We start from the raw sequence: 17,044 nt of genomic DNA on the forward strand, positions 1-17,044 counted from the left end.
AATGGCTAATAAACAGGGCAAACTAAATAGACTGTGTATCCTTTTATTTTAAAGGATTTACAGTATATTTAAAGGATTCTGCTAATTACCAGTTAAATTGGAATGAGAAAAGTCACATGGAGCTTATTACCTCCATTTCTCTCATCTCAGGACCCCTGGATATTACCCCTGATTCATTTTTTTCTTTCCTCCAGTTTGACAGTGAGGTGTCACTTCTCCTTGCCAAAGCTAACCACTCTTTATGTGCCCTTAATACAAGGTGGTATTCTGGACCTAGCTCTTATTGGTTAAAATTTTACTGTTAGTATGTACATTTCAAAAGCCTGAGAAATGCGGGTTTGATTTACTATTTTGTAAATTATCTGGACTTAAGAAATGATGAAGAACATATTCCCTCAAGCTATTTTCCTTTCTCTACCTATTTTCAAACTTCTTTTTTTGTTATTGTTAATCAATAAATATTTTTATTTTTATTATAAAACATTTATTTTTATTTACCCTTTCAAGTTCCAGGAACTGTGCTAATTGCTGGGAATATGAAGAGCAGAGAATAGTTCTGGCTCTCAAGGAACTCACAGTCTAATGAGGGAGACAAGATGCAAAAAACTATTTACAAACTTGAGCTATATACAGGAAAAACTGGAAATAATTAGCAGTAGGAAGGCATCAGGATTAATAAGGATTGGGAAAGGCTTCCTGTAGAAAGTGGGATTTGAGAGACTTCAGTTAAGGAACTCCTAACATGCAGTTAGAGATATAGATCTTCAACCTGCTTAAATTCTTTGTATTAAATCTAGCCACTGGCACCCAAGTCCACTTAGACACTCTCTATAGCATTTAAGATAAATGGTCAAACTTTAAAAAGTTTTCTATACTCAATGTCTCCACTTCCTTTCTTCTCATTCCCTTCTCAGCCCTTTACAATTTGGCTTTTAATTTTATCACAACTAAAGCTGCTCTTTAAATATTTAACAATAATCTCCTAACAACAACCTAGGTTATTGAACAGGTTCCTAACTGACCTCACTGCCTTGTCTCCCCACTTCAGTCCACTTGATGCACTGTTACCAAAATGATATTCTTCATACAAAGATCTGAGGATGTTATACCCATAATCCACCAGAACAGTGGTTTCCTATTGTCTTTAGAATCAAATTTAAACTCCTCTTTTTATCTTTTAAAACCCTGCACAACTTTGCCCCAATCTAATTTTTAAACCTTATTGTATGTTACTTCCTGTCCCATACTATGTGATCTAACCAAACTGACTTTCTGTGTTCCCTACACACAACTCTTCATTTCCTATCTCCATGTCTTTGTATTGGCCATGCTCTATGCCTGAAGTAGATCCTATCCTTACCTCCACCTCACAGAATATCTGCCTTCCTTTAGGACATAACTCAAGGACCACCTTCAATATGAAGTCTTCCCTGATCCTCTCAATTGCTAGTGCCTTCCCTCTCAAACTACTTTGTAGACAACTAATTTGCACTTATTCCCTATATTTATTCTGTATGTATATTTTCTATTTTTCCTGGATGTGCACTTACATATGTCCTTGATTTCCCCATTAGAATGTAAGCTCCTATTGAGCAAGAAGCATTTCATTCCTTGCAGGACTTATATCCCCAGTGTCCTATTATAGAACCCTGAATTCTATTAAACCTGGAAAACCATTCCTTTCAACCTGAAGCACAGTCTTTATATAAACCTCACTGTTTTAGAGTCTGTAATGAAATTATACAAAGGCTCTAACCTTGACAGTTACTGAACCTGTATCTGCAAAATGAACATCCAAGGTGCTGATGTTAGAGTTTAAAATCCAGATCCAGCACAGGCGGCATAATAGATATGTTCCTGTGGCTTTGGTGTTGTTATGATTAGAAAATTCCAAAACAGTTTTGGATTTTTTCTTCAAGAGGAAGTAAATATCATCAGACACAACAAAGAACACAGTAAAGAAAGAGAAAAAATGTTTTGAAACTTTCAGTGTTAACTCTATCGAATATGTCAAAAGAGGATAGAAAAAAAAAACTGAGAAAGGTGTCCCATGAGTTAATACTATTGCTACAAGATCAGAAAATTCATTTATATTTTCTATTTGGAGAAGAAGACAAAGATCATATTCCCAAAATTGGTGTATAGGAGCATACATTAATAGACTTACATGATATACACTTATCCACCAATAAGATCAAATAGTACTTTTAATATAATAGTGATAAATACTTGTTGATTGATTAAAGAACCCAGTCTTGCACATATGCTTTAGCAAATACCAAAAGAGGATATGAGATCAAATAGTCCAAAGAGAAATAACAGTAAGTGCTTTTATCTAGAGAATGCCTGCACACAAAGAATGCCAAAAACTCTGGGAGACAGCAAGCATTTGGAGAGCGATATTGCCTGGCAAGCCAGTGTTAGCACAGGTAAACAGGCAAGATGGAACCATGTCAGTATTCTGACAGGGAACACTTGAAGGTGGAAGCACTTTGATCCTAGGGGCTAGAAACCCAGAGTATTCTGACAAGGAAACTCAAATGGGCTAATAACATTCTTACCAGAATACTAAGATAGGGAGGTCTCTGTGGGGGGGGTGTACTGAGGTGCTGAAGATCACAGTTCTCTGACCCATATTGATTCAGCAGCACTGGAAGATCACAGAATTCTGATCCATGATGATCCAGTAAGGTTTGACTCCAGCACTGCGCCACCCAGCTGCCTAAAATAAGTAAGACAAATTTTAAATAATTAAAAAATTGAACTTAACAAAAAATTAAATAAAACAAGCAGAGTGATTGGGAGATGATTTTGTCCTATTCTGATGGTTTTAGTAGAAAGAGAAAGAGGAGGGGAAAGGGAATACACTAGGGAAGAAATAAACAAGAAAGGGATGGAAATTACTATTTCTTATAATTGGGGTATAGAAAAAGAAGAGTATGGAAGAAGGTGTAGGGCAAGTGGGTATCACATGAATTTCCCTCATATGAACTAGGAAAAGAAGAGTTAGACATATACACACAGAGTTTTATGCAGTAATATAGTAAACTCAGTAGGGAAACAAGTGGGCTCAAGGAAAGGAGAGAAGTATTAAAAGTAAGGGAAGGAATCACCATAAACAAACAAATCGAAAACTCTTTGAATTTCAGAGGGTGCATACTAATAGGGGAATATAAGGAAAGATAGTACAAGAAGCAGTAATCAGTGTCCAAGAATGGGGAAGAGTGGAAGGGGCAGTGGGGTAGAAGCAAGATTGCTTCAGTTGAAGATCACTAGTGTTGCTTTCATAAACTCCAGGATCCCTATTACCTCAAGGATGAAATATCGAATTGTTAGCTTGGCATTTAAAGTTCTTTACAACTTGCTGCCTTCCTACCTTCATAGTCTTCTTGAACTTTATTCTTCTCCATATGACCCAGCAATACTGGTTTGCTTGTTTTTGCTGCCATGATACTCATCGCCTAATTTTGGACATTTTCCCTGATTGTCTCCAATCCTCAGCACTTTCTCTACTTCTGTATCTTTGCCAAGAAAACCCCAAATGGGGTGATGAAGAGTCAGACATGACCGAACAACAAGAGATAAGAAAACTGAGGCAGACAGAGGTTAAGTAACTTACCCAGGGACACTCAGTTAGTAAGTATGTAAGGCTGGATATGAAATCTTCCTGGCTTGAGGCTCAGCACTGTATCTACTTTGTCACCTATGTCAGTATAGTACTCACAGAATAAATAGTTTGCTTATTATATATGTACACCAATCTCAAAACACATCATATCTGGAACTCAATAGAAACAACTGTTCTTACTGAAGGGAAACTACTTATGTAGGAATCTCTTGACTCCCCTGTAGTGTTGCCAACTTAAGCTTCAGTGCGCTATAATTCTTCATGGAAAAAAAAAATTACTTGTTCTTTGAATTTTCAGAACCACTAGACCAGATAGAGGACTTTTAAGGTCTAGCTGGAAAACTATGTTTCGGTAATCCTTTGACTCTTTTTTCTTTCATCATATAGTAAAACTTCTTTCACTAGGCCAGTCTACCCAATTCCCTGACAACCAGTAATCCCTGGAATATTGCCCCATTTCTTACCTTGCTTAATATGCAAACATCTCTCGCGTTGGGACTTTACAGAAGAACAATTCTCAAAGCTTCCCTTAAAGCTACCAGGTGTGTTGTCATACTAAGAATTCTATACTCTTAGATTCAAGCCAATTCTTGCCCAGGTTCACCTTTGAAAAGCTCTTATGTCTTTTAGACATTGTGATAATGTGTTACTCTTAGAAACAGTATAGATGGTATTCATGCATTGGGCAGCTAAGTAATGCAGTGGATAGAATATTGAGCCTGAAGTCAGGAAAACTCATCTTCCTGAGTTCAAATATGCTCTCAGATACCTACTAGCTGTGTAACCCTGGGTAAATCATTTAATCCTGTTTGCCTCAGTTGCCTCATCTGTAAAATGAGCTGTAGAAGATACTCCAGTATCTTTGCCAAGAAAACTCCAAATGGGGTCAATGAAAAGTTGGACATTCCTGAACAACAACAGATTCATGCATTGAGTGGGAATGAACCATTCTAGCTTGAAAGTGGTCATACCATAATAAAATTATATGATTTTTCTGTGAAAACAATCTTTTTATCCAGTATCCTCTCTTCGCTAGTCTCAGCAGAACCAACGGTCAGCAGTGTCTTGGTAAATGTTTAACAACTAGCTCTCCAAAAAAAAAATCATATACACTTTTAATTTATATTTTCTCATCTCTTAAGAATAGGCAGTTAGCAAAACAGTAAATTAAGTCCTGATTTGTAGCATTTGCTGATTTATAAGATGTAAATGCTCACACTGGAAACTTAACAATCAGCTTTTGAGAACCAGTTCAAAATGGCTCCAGCACACCCATAACAAAGGTAGATCAGACACTGTTCTCTTCTTTCCCATGGACTCATGAACTATTTCATGACAAGAAATATTCACTTCTTTTCTAAAAAAAAAATTGTTATCTTTTGTTTTTATGTCACCTTGATTTGTCAGTATATCACTCCTCCCCTCACTCCCACTCAAAGAACCACTGATTAAAACAAAAAAATTAAAAAAAGAGAAAAAAATCAGTTCAGCAAAATTAAACATAAATGAATCAAGTTCAACAGCATATACAATGTCCTATATCCTTAGATTCCCCTGCTCCCACATCTCCTCTGCAGAGACAGGAGGTCCATTCTCAGTGTTCTTTGGTACTGAAGAACTGATTTTGGTATCATTTTAATCACACAGAGTTCCATTTGAAAATTGTTATTCTTTCCCTTTACATTACTGCAAATCACTCAATATATTGATTTCTTATTTTTGCTCCTTTAATTTTATATCTGTTCATTAAAGTCTTTCCATGCTTTCCTGTATTATTCATATCCATCATGGTTCGATAATATTCCATTACATTCATTTATTATAATTTGTTTAACTATTGCCCAGTCAATAGCAATCTATTTTTTTTCAGATCTCTGTACCTATAAAAAAGTGATGCTATAAATATTTGGGAGCATATGTAATGCCTTTATCTTTGACCTCTTTGAATATATATCTAGCAGTAGGATCTCTGGATCAAAGAGTATTTTGTTGTGTTTTTCATTTGTTCAGTCATGTCAGACTCTTTGTGACCCCATGGACTATAGTATACCAGGCATTTCTATCCTCCACTATCTCCTGACATCTGTCCAAGCTCATGTTTGTTTCTTCTATGACCCCTATCTATCCATTGAATCCTCTGTTGTTCCCTTCTCCATTTGCCTTCATTTTTTTTCCAACATCAGGGTCTTTTCCAGTGAGTCCTATCTTCTCATTCTGTGGTCAAAGTAAGTTTCAGTTTCAGCATTTCATCTTCCAATGAATAATTTGAATTAATATCTTTAAGTATTGATTGATTCGATCTCCTTGCTACTATTCAAGGGGCTCTCAAAAGTCCTAACACCACAAATCGAAAGCATCAGTATTGCTGTGCTCAGCTTTCCTTATAGTCCTGCTCTCACAGCCATACATTGCTGCTGGAAAAACCATAGCTTTGACTATACAGATCTTTGTTGGCAAGGTGATCTCTCTGCTTTTTAGTATGCTTTCTAGATTTGCCATAGCTTTCCTTCCAAGGAGTGTCTTTTAAATTCACAGCTGCAGTCACCATTTACAATGATCTTTGAGCCCAAGAATATAAAATCTGACACTGCTTCCACATCTATTCCCTCTGTTTTCCAGAAAGTAATGGCACTATTTGCCAAGATCTTGGTTATTTTTTATCTTAGGCTTCAAGATAACTTTTATAGTCTCCTATTTTTGTCATCAAAAAACTTCTTAATTTTTCTTCACTTTCTGCCATCAAAGAGTCTATAAATAGTCTAAAATGTCTATGTATTTTCAATTTCTTTAAAAAATTCCAGATTGCTTTCTAGAATTATTGCATCAATTTACAGCTCCACTGGCTATGCATGTGTGTCTATCTTTCCAACATATATCTAACATTGACAGGTCCCATCTTCTGTCATTTTTGTGAATTTGTTGAAAGTTAAGTACTCAGAGTGATTTTGACTTGCATTTCTCATAAGATTCATGACTTCAAGCAATTTTACATGTTTGTTTACAGTGTGCAACTCTTCTGAAAACCACTTGTTGTATCTTTTGGTCATTTATCACTAGGAAATGAGATTTTGTCATATATATTAATGTTAGTTCCTTATATATCTTAGATAGTAGACTTTTATCAGAAATGTTTGATATATTTTCCCCTAAGACTTTCCTTTTTATTGCATTGATTTTGCAAAAAAATTTTCAATTTCATGTAATTGAAATGATCTGTTTTAACTTTTGTGACAACCTCTATACCTTGTTCAGTTAAGAATTCTTCCCCATCCATAATAATAAAAGGTGCCTTATTTGATTTTCATATAATTTTTAAATGATGTGAATAACATTCACTTTTAAATAGTGAAGTTTGAAAAAATAATACAATAAATCTTGATTCCAAAAGAATGAAGATTAGGCAATGAATTTCCCTCCCTTCAGTAGGGAGGTGGGACGCTCTGGTTGTAGAATTTTGTATACTCTTTAAGATTCAGTTACTATGTCAATTGATTTAGCCGTACTGTTTTTCTTTGTTATGGGAGAGGGTTGTTTAAGGGAGGAGTGACTGTGGTGTCAGAATCAAAAGGCACCAAACTTCTAAAAAATGATGATAACAAATAAACTATGTATGGCAAAATGTATAATAGAACTTACTTATGTCTTACTCACCTCCCTACTCTACCTTGAACTGAGACAATAACAATATGTAAACACTACACAGAAAGAACTGAGTTAAATCATTCTATTGCTAAAATCCTTGAAAATGAAACATTCATATGTAATAGGTGAAAAAATATTCCTACCTTATAGATGAGGGGAAAATGGCAATTGTCTGTATCTCTAAGTTTAGTTCTCATAATCAGACAAAGAGATATTGTCTGCAAACCTACTGTTGTTGTCAATATAGCAAATAATGTTGCAGTATTAAATTTATTTGCTTAACTAAATCTATAATCATCCTGTGATGCCACACTGTGTCAGGCAGACAATCCTGTGTTCTAAAAGGCTTTCCCAGAAAAATGCCAGTTCTTGCAGGTACTTCCAAACTGGAATGACTTTGAGCAGAGATCCGATGTCTTTTCTAGCTAAGTTAGCAGAGATTCTTCCATGGAAAGATAAATACCAGATAATAAACTTTTTTGGCCATAACAGTTTATGAAAGATTATCTACTAAGGCATGGACACATTACAGAATGTGTCAGAGGAGAGAACACTTCACACTTACAAAATCACAGATCTTTTGATTCCGAAATTTTTACCACCAAAGGTTTTTCCCTTATTTTCTTTTGATCAACAATAACCCTATGAGGTAGCTAATGCAAATATTATTCTTGCACTCATCCTTGACTCTTTCTTCTCTTTCTACTTATCTCCATTTCAGTTTTTATTCAGTTGTTTTCAATCTTGTCTGATTCTTTGTGACCCCATTTGGGGTTTTCTTGACAAAGATACTGGAGTGATTTACCATTTCCATCTTCTGTTTGCCATTTCCTTCTCCAACTCTCCTTGATCCCCCACCCCCACTGCCAAGTCTTATTGATTCCATTTCCAATAAAAATACAAAACCTATTAAAAATATAGAATCTATTTTATCTTTCCACTCTCAGGGCCCCTACTCTAGTTCAGGCCCTCATCACACTTGGCTTGAATTATTATTGCAATGGTTTTTTTAAAAAATTATTTACTTTATTTTTAATTTATGGAATATAACAAGCATTTTCATAAATAGTCTAATAAAAAAGATGATTATATATGAATCCGTAAATATAATATGTACAACTTGATATTCCTTTTAAATATATACATTATCAAGTAAATTTCTTTCCTTTTTTTCTTCCCTCCTCTCTTCTGCCCTAGACATTACTGTTAGATCCAAATATGCACATATATATATATATATATATACACACACATATATATATATGTGTGTGTACAAGTCTGTAACATCATTCTATACATACTTCTACTTATCAGTTCTTTCTCTGGATGCAGATAGCATCTTCCTTCATATGTCCTTTGTAGCAAATTTGGGTATTTATAATAGTCAAAATGACTTATTTGCTCAAAGTTGTTCCTGTAACAATATTGTTGTTGCTATATGCCACATTCTCTTTGTTATATTTATTTTGCCCTTCATTATTTCATACAAGTCTGTCCATGTTTTTCTAAGATCATTGAGCTCGTAATTTCTCATAGCACAATAATATTCCATCATAATCATATACCACAACTTGCTTTGCCATACCCCAATTGATGGACCTCCCCACAATTCTAGTTCTTTGCCACCACAGATAGAGTTGCTACAAATATATTGGAACATATAGGGTTTTTTCCTTTTCCCTTAATCATCTTTGGAAATAGATCTGGTAGTGATATGGCTGTGTCAAAGGGCCCAGCTACTATGCAATTTAATAACTCTTTGGACATAATTCCAGATTACTCTCCAAAATGCTTGAATCAGCTGACAATTCCATCAACAATGAATTAGTGTCCCAATTTTTCCATATCCTCTCCAACATTTATCATTTTCCCTTTTAATCATTTTAGCTAGTCAATGTGCATTCTCTTTCCAATAATGATTTAGAGCATTTTTTTCAGATGATTATAAATTGTGATTTCATTATCTAAAAATTGCCTGTTCAAATCCTTTGAACATTTATCAATTTGGGAATGACTTGTATTCTGATAGGTTTTTAAAATTCTTTGTATATTTGAGACATGAGACCTTTATCTGAGAAACTGCACATAAATTTTTTTCTCAATTTTTTATTTTCCTTCTAATCTTAGCTGCAATAGCCTTTTATCAATCAATCTCCTTGCTTCAAGTCTCTCTGAACCAACCCATCTTTTACACAGCTCCCCAATTAGTATTCCCAAGTCACAGGTGTTAATCATGTTACTATCCTGTTCATAAATCTTAAAGGTGGCTGTGATAGGACTAATATCTACCTGAAACATGGGCTGTATCCACACTGTCTTCCCTTCTGAGGCAAGGATTAGTTTTTCCTAAAAAGAGAAAAAGCAGTACCTAGGTCCTGATTGACTTTTGCTTTCCCCATAGAACTTCTTGGTTAGCTGAGGATATGAAAAGTCTCACCCACTTAGGGACGATGCCTCTCAGACCAAGTGGGTATCTGAGACCACATAAATTGCTATACGCTCCCCTACTGACCTGCTGATCAGAGGAGTTTTCATAAGGAGGTGAGATAGGCTACATCTACCAAAGCTAGTGATAAGTGCTGCTGAATCCTTGTTGCATATCTTTGTCATGTTCATCAAAATAAACCTCCTTATTGTTAATTGCTTAATGATTTATGAATACTTCATTTTGTCCCAAAATGTAACCTGAAATTAGGTAGTGTTGGTGATAGGTTCCCCTTTTATAGTGGCTCCACTTTGCTTCAAAGATAAAAGACAATTCTTCAGCCTGGTACTCAGTGCTCTCCACAGTCTGACTCCTATGTACTTTTCAAGATGTAGTCTATATTCTATATGCAATTCCTTCAAGTAACACTCCATCTCCCATTCTTGCATCCTATGTCCCCTTGCATGGTCTATCTCTTCTTCCTATGATGTACTCCCTTCTCACCTCTGCCTCCTAGAATGCCTCCTTCAGCTCAGGTGCTCCCTCTGATAGGAAGCTATTGTTCTAATCCTTTCAGTCAATACTAATCTTTCTCCTCAAATAACTGTCTTTATTTATCTGTGAATGTCATATTTCCCCACTGGAATGTATTTTTTTTTGAGGGCAGGGAGGTGAGAAGAAGGATAGCTTTGCTTCTAGCATTGGATCTCCAGTCCGTAAAGCAGTGACTTTCACATAACAGGTAGCGATATTGAACTGGCCTACAGGAGCCACTCCTTGGATCATGATTAAAGTTGCCATTCCTGGTTTTGGTCAAACTTGTGGGAGCTTTGAGACATGCTTTTTTTTTGTCATTTCCTTCTCTAGCTCATTTTGCAAATGAGGAACTGAAAGAAACAGGGTTAAGTGACCTGCCCAAGGTCAGATTTGAACTCGAGTCTTCCTGACTCCAGGTCTAGTATTCTATCCACTGCACCACCTAGCTGCCCATAACCGTTACTATATTCTTTTTAAGGTGTTTTTTTAAAGGTACACTGTTGAGCCTATTATATTTAGCATTTCTTTTGAATGTAGAAATATATTACGTGTCTCACCCCTGCTTTATATTGCATTTTATTATCTGTTTACTTTCCATTTTAGGGGAACCCTTAGAGTAAGACATAATTTAAACTACAAATAAAATTTTCCCACAGCATCAGGGTGAGGGGTTTTCAAGCTTATTAGCATGAGACAAGGGAGAGTAGCCTTACTCATGGGAGGTCAGGTTGCCCAGGACTGAACCTAATCTAAACTACAAAACAGGGAGTAGCTTGGTACTCCAACCCTTGAGGGCCCAGAAGCAAGTTGTTCCTCAAGGTGAGAAGTGCTTAATAAAGAATTGTTGAATTATACTCTCATCTTATATAGGAAACTTAGGTGTAGGAAACTGAAGTTTTCCAGGACTCTAAGAACATCTCCTGATCTCAACTCTTTCCACAACCATATTTCCCTAGGTATTAAATTGTAGGAAATTAATAATGGTCATAAAACCAGTTCTTAAGACAAGTGTGGATATCTCCCTTACCATGGATTCAGTTCAACTCAACAAACACTCATTAAATGCCTACTACATGGAAGGCACTGCACTAGATGGGATTCTCTCTACCTGCATTATCCTTCCTCCCTCCTTCACAAAGCCTCTTGATCTCCTAAAGCAATGATGAGGACAGAGACAAAATTGTTCTCATTGGAGTATGTGATACTTGTAGTTATTTCCTTCAGCTGCCAGGGAGGAAGCATTAATAACTCTCAGAAAGATAAAGTAATTATTTCTACACATAGTTCCTTTCCCTTGCATATCCCCATCAAACACTGTGAAAACCACTCAAGGGTTCTTTCCGCATTGTAGGCCCACAACAGCCACAAGGAAACCAGACATTCTTTGGGAATCATAAATCAGCAAAATCTCCCTAATTCAAATAAATAATTGTAGTGGGAGTTGGGGGTGTCCAGAGTATTGAGATGAGGTATGTATGTGTATGTGTATGTGTTGTTATTGCGGTTGGTCTGTGTTTACTCATTCTGATAAACATTTATGTGCAAAGTATTGTGCTGGGATATATAGACAAAATGAACAATAGGCCTCGCCCAAAGGAACTTACATTTTCCTGGGGCATAAACAAAGTAATGTGGCAAATCGACAATAAATTACATTTTCAAATTTCAGGAAAAGGCATTTTCACCTGAAATATCCAGATAATTAAAGATGTTTTTAAAAAACAGATGCTATTTTCTTTCTATCAGCTACACATACCAATGTAAACTATACTAAGATGAGTGAACTTGGAAGGGACCCAAAGAATATTGGAAAAAGCATTAGGCTGGGTATGAATTAGGAAACCTGGGTTCCAGTCTTGGCTGGTTGAATGACTTTAGACAAGTCACTTTCTGTTTCTGGACCTCTCTTTGCTCATCTATAACTTAACTGGTATCTTCCATCTCTAGAATGCATAATTAAAGTATAACCTTAAGAACCTACTGCAGAGTTCATAAGGACAGGAATCTTTTGGCACTCTCTTGACGTCTTAAGAGTCTCCTCTATTTTGGACCAAAGCATGTGATTTGGACCAGTTGAGTACCAAGGAATCTGGTCTCTAATTAGAAGAATTGGCTTCCTTTTCTTGCATTTTTTATTTCACCAACTCCCCCAATCCAGCACCACAGGAGCAAATTATTTAAAGCTTTAGGTTAAATCTATGGTTTTCCAATAAAAAGATGGATTAGAAATGTACTTGATGTACAATATGAATCAAGTTTGGAGCAGATGATTTATTCCTATATACATAAGAAATACTAAATATAAGAGATAAAAGAGTGCATTAATGGGACAGGATTCAATGATAACTTATAACTCATAAACTTATAACATATATGATATATATATACATATAAAACAGTGATAATTTATAACTTAAAAAATCTGTTGGGATGCTGATATTTAAATTTCCTTGGAACATACAGCAGTTTGCAGTACTGCTAAGTAGATATTTTACAACTGACCTTGGCTCTGTAACATCCAAACAACTTCTGGTACACGTCTGCCAGTAAAACAGTGAGACTTGGGCCAGTCCTCTTGTCAGTGGCCATCCACTTTGAGCTGATGCTAGCAAGCATCAGCCTGATGGTACTCAAGTCCCGAGAATGTCCTGACTCATCAAGCCTCAGGATATTCTTTTACCTAAAATCAGGAAAGAATATATACAATAGAGATAGAGATGGCCCAAACCAAAGCACAGGTTTGTCCACAAGGGAAATGTCCTTTTAATACCATATGTTTGTGACTAGGTGGTGCTGGGGATAATGAAAAAAAACTCTTCCCCTGCCCTCCAGAAAGCAGCTCAAAATCATTCTAACTCAATATGCAGCCAGAAAGGAGGAGGGAAGTGAAGGGACCAGTTGCTCCCCTTTGTACATCCACTGAGTTGCTAGCTCTTCCAGCTCTGCAGCCAAGAGGACTCTTCATAATCTCAAAGTGCAATCTCTTTAGCCATGTTGCTGGAAACAGGTCCCAATTGGCCAACCAGAAACAGGAAAAACAACACTAAATATACCCCATGATACAGCCCCTATAGGCCAATTCAACTATGTTACAAAAGTAAATTGGCAGATGTGTATAAAACCATGTTACAGAAAGGTTTTCTTGATTAGGACACATTTTTAAACACATTCAGTTTTAAAGGATTCACAAAGGAGCTTGAGAGAGATGCGTTGAGAGAGGTCAATCAAGAATTCTCATTGGAAGGCAATCTCTGAAATCAAAGACACGTAGGGCTGGCTCCCAAATGGCTCCCAATATGTCCCTTCATTCCCAGTGTTTACAATCCTAGAAAATGTGTAAGATTATTCTCTCTCTCCGCCCCCCCATTTTTTTGTCTCTCTCTTTGTCTTTCTGTCTGTCTCTCCTTTCTTTCTTCCCTTTTTCTCCACTCCACCATCTCTGTCTGTCACTCATTAAACTGAGATCTTCATGTCTTTTCACCAAATAGTGGTTATACAAAAGACAATCAAGAATAACTACTGAGCCTTTTTATCCAAGTTTACAGCAAACAAAAGTTGAGTGATACAGATCAGAATAGACCAAAGAATACACAAGAATAAATGACCTCTTCCGCTGAAAGAAATAAAATTTCACCACAACTATGGAGAGAGAAATCTCTCAGAGAGGTAGGGAGGAGGTAGTCCACTCTTAGCTGTCTCTGAGGTTTCTGGCATTGGAAATCAAGAGAAATGTTGGGGGCTGGCTTCCTCACATGTCCATCATTCAAAAGTCCATCCTTGCCTCTTTTGACTCATCTCTTTCAAACTTCTTTGAAGTGCCTGCTCACCACATAAGTATGCAGCATCACTGTCTCAATCAGGAGTCACTTGTAGATGGAGGTAGCTCCAGGTGCACAGCATGTAGCATCATAATAGCAGCATCATATGCAGGTTCAGGAAAAATGCCCTGGGCACGAGTAGAAGTTTGGATATCCCAGAAAATATAAAGACCCCCCAACTGTTTGATAGGGGAAATTGGAGAGGAGTGTTGTTGGGGAATGGAAATCAAGTCAAGACTCTTTTATTAAGCACTGGATATACGCTAAACACTACTTTCTGCTAAGCACTGGGGATACAAAGAAAGACAAAAAAAGCTCTTGCCCTCAAGGAGCTTACATTCAAATGGGGGGAGATAACATGCAAAAGGGAAAGGAAAAACAGGACTGTGGAGAGAAGGTATTCACACAGGGACACAGAGGCCAAGTCTGGAAAGTAAGAAGCAGAGCTCATAGAGAAATGAAGCCTGGCCTGAGTTTCTCACCAACATGAAAACCCTTAAAGGAATTCACCAAAGAGAGAACTCTGCCAGCATGGGAGAGAGAGTCTAAGAGGAGAAAGCCACAAGGGCAAATGGATATTCTAGGGTAAGGATGTCTCAGGCACTGAGAGACGTTTCAGTGTGAGACTACAGCTGAGGCAAGATAGCAAAGTCTAGAGATGTGAAAGGAATGGATAGGTACTAGCATTAAGGAGGACTGGGTAAGTCTTCATACAGGGTATGGGATTTTTAACAGAAATGTGCAGGAAGCCAGGAGGCAGAGATGAGGGGGGAGAGCATTCCAAGCACAGGAATGGAGCAGCCAGTGAAAAATGAACAGTTAGGAGATGGAGTGCCTTGTGTGAGGGAAAACAAGGAGGCTGGTGTCACTGGATGATAGATCACATGGAAGTAAATAATAAGACTTAAAATGTAGGAAGTTGCCAGGTTATGAAGGGCTTTAAAAGCCAAACAGGGGATTTTCTATTTGATTTTGGAGGCAAGAGGGAGAACAGGAATTTATTGAAGGGGAAAGAGGTATACAACATGCTCAGAATTATGCACTAGAAAAATCTTTTTGATAGGTTAGTAGAGGATGAATTGAAATAAAGAGAAATGAGTCCAATAGACCAGCAAGAGGGTCATATATGATAGATACTGCAAAGTTGGGATCTGCAAGACTTCGTAACAGATTGAATATGAGAGATAAGAGAATGAAACATGGGGAGGATATCTTGATTGTAAACCTGGTTGTGTAGGTTGTGGTGCCCTTGAGAGTAATAGGAAAGTGAGAAAAAGGGGAGGATATGGAGGGAAAGAAAATGAGTTCTGTTTTGGACATTGGAGATACTCAGTCTGAGATGCCCAGTGAACATTTAGAGACTGAAGGTCATGAAGTCCCAAGTGGGAATGGAAGACAATGTCACATGGTGATTGGGGAGACCCCTAAAGGGCAAAAATTGAATTCATCAATATTATCTGGGTACTATTTTGCTATCTCTTTACCTAATTCAGGTTTCAACTCACTTTGTTCTTCTATTTCAAGTTTAAAAGTCATTCTGTTTTGCAGAGAAAATAGAAGCAAAATAAGTGCTGGGCAGTGTTGTCTTTTCTCTGTTGTCATTTATTCAGTCCACTCCAAGCAAAAATTGTATCCCTACTTTGATGTTGCTCTTTCTTCCACAATCACTAAAAAGTGAGAAATTGTTTTTTGGTTATTCTTAGCTTCTGTTCACAACCCTAGCTCATTCTGAGCATTCTACCTCAATGCTATTTTTAAAAGACCCTGCCATACCCTTATGTTTATCCTTTGTCATCTAGCTTTTCTTCCATCTTTTGCACATTTCATTTAAATAATTTTTAATTAATTTATTTATTTTTAGTTTTCAACATTCATTTCAACAAGATTTTGAGTTCCAAATTTTCTTCCTATCTCTTCCTTCCCTCCTACCACAAAACGGTCCTTATCCCCTTCCCCCTTACTTTTTTTGTAAGACAAGATAGATGTCTATACCCCATTGCCTGTATATCTTACTTCCCATTTGCATGTAAAAACAATTTTTAACTTTTGTTTTTAAAACTTTGAGTTCCAAATTCTCTCCCTTCTTCACACCCCACCCACCCTCATTGAGAAGGCAATCAATTCAACATGTATAGTTATGCAAAATACTTCCATAATAGACATGTTGTGAACTATATTTTCCCCCATCTTATTCTGCCCCCCAATTACTCTATTTTCTCCTTTGCCCCTGTCCCTTTTCCGAAGTGTTTGCTTCTGACTAACCCTCCCCTAATCTGCCCTCCCTTCTATCATCCTCCCCCTTATCCTCTTCACCCTTACTCTCCTGTAGTGTAAGAAACCCAATTGAGTGTGTGTGCTATTCCCTCCTAAATCCAAATCTGATGAGAGTAAGGTTCACTAATTCCCTCTCACCTCCCCCCACCCTTCCCATCCATTGTGAAACCTTTTTCTTCCTTCTTTCACGTGAGATAATTTACTCCCATTCTATCTCTCCCTTTCTCCTCCTCCCAATATATTCCTCTTTCACCCCTTAATTTTATTTTTTAAATATCATCCTTTCATATTCAACTTACCCTGTGTCCTCTATCTGTCTGACTGTCTGTCTGTCCATTTCCTTCAACTATCTTTATACTGAGAAAGGTCTCATGAGTTACAAATATCATCTTTCCATATAGGAATGTAAACAGTTCAACTGTAATAAGTCCCTTATGATTTTTCTGTCCTGTTTACCTGTTTACCATGATTCTTGTATTTGAAAGTCAAAATTTCTATTCAGCTCTGGTCTTTTCATCAAGAATGCTTGAAAGTCCTCTATTTTATTGAATGTTCATTTCCCTGCTGAAGTATTATGCTCAGTTTTGCTGGGTAAGTGATTCTTCGCAGGTGATTCCTAGCTCCTCTGACTTCTGGAATATCATATTCCAAGTCCTTCGATCCCTTAATAAAGAAGATGTTAGATCTTGTGTTATTCAGATTGTATTTCCAAAATACTTG

At 36.8% G+C, this 17,044-nt stretch overlaps 1 long non-coding RNA gene across 1 annotated transcript in view; it reads right to left on the minus strand.

Moving 5' to 3' along the window:
• Positions 1-2,190: 2,190 nt before the first annotated feature.
• The window catches only part of LOC140527911 (uncharacterized), an 88,195-nt gene continuing 73,341 nt past the window's right edge, over positions 2,191-17,044 (minus strand). Inside the window, exons 2-3 of the long non-coding RNA XR_011974970.1 lie at positions 12,735-12,912; positions 2,191-2,722 (exon numbers count right to left, since the gene is read on the minus strand). This is a non-coding gene — a long non-coding RNA (uncharacterized lncRNA). The remainder of the gene's footprint in view (positions 2,723-12,734; positions 12,913-17,044) is intronic.

Source organism: Notamacropus eugenii, chromosome 2 (genome assembly GCF_028372415.1).
Source record: "Notamacropus eugenii isolate mMacEug1 chromosome 2, mMacEug1.pri_v2, whole genome shotgun sequence".
NCBI lineage: Eukaryota > Metazoa > Chordata > Mammalia > Diprotodontia > Macropodidae > Notamacropus > Notamacropus eugenii.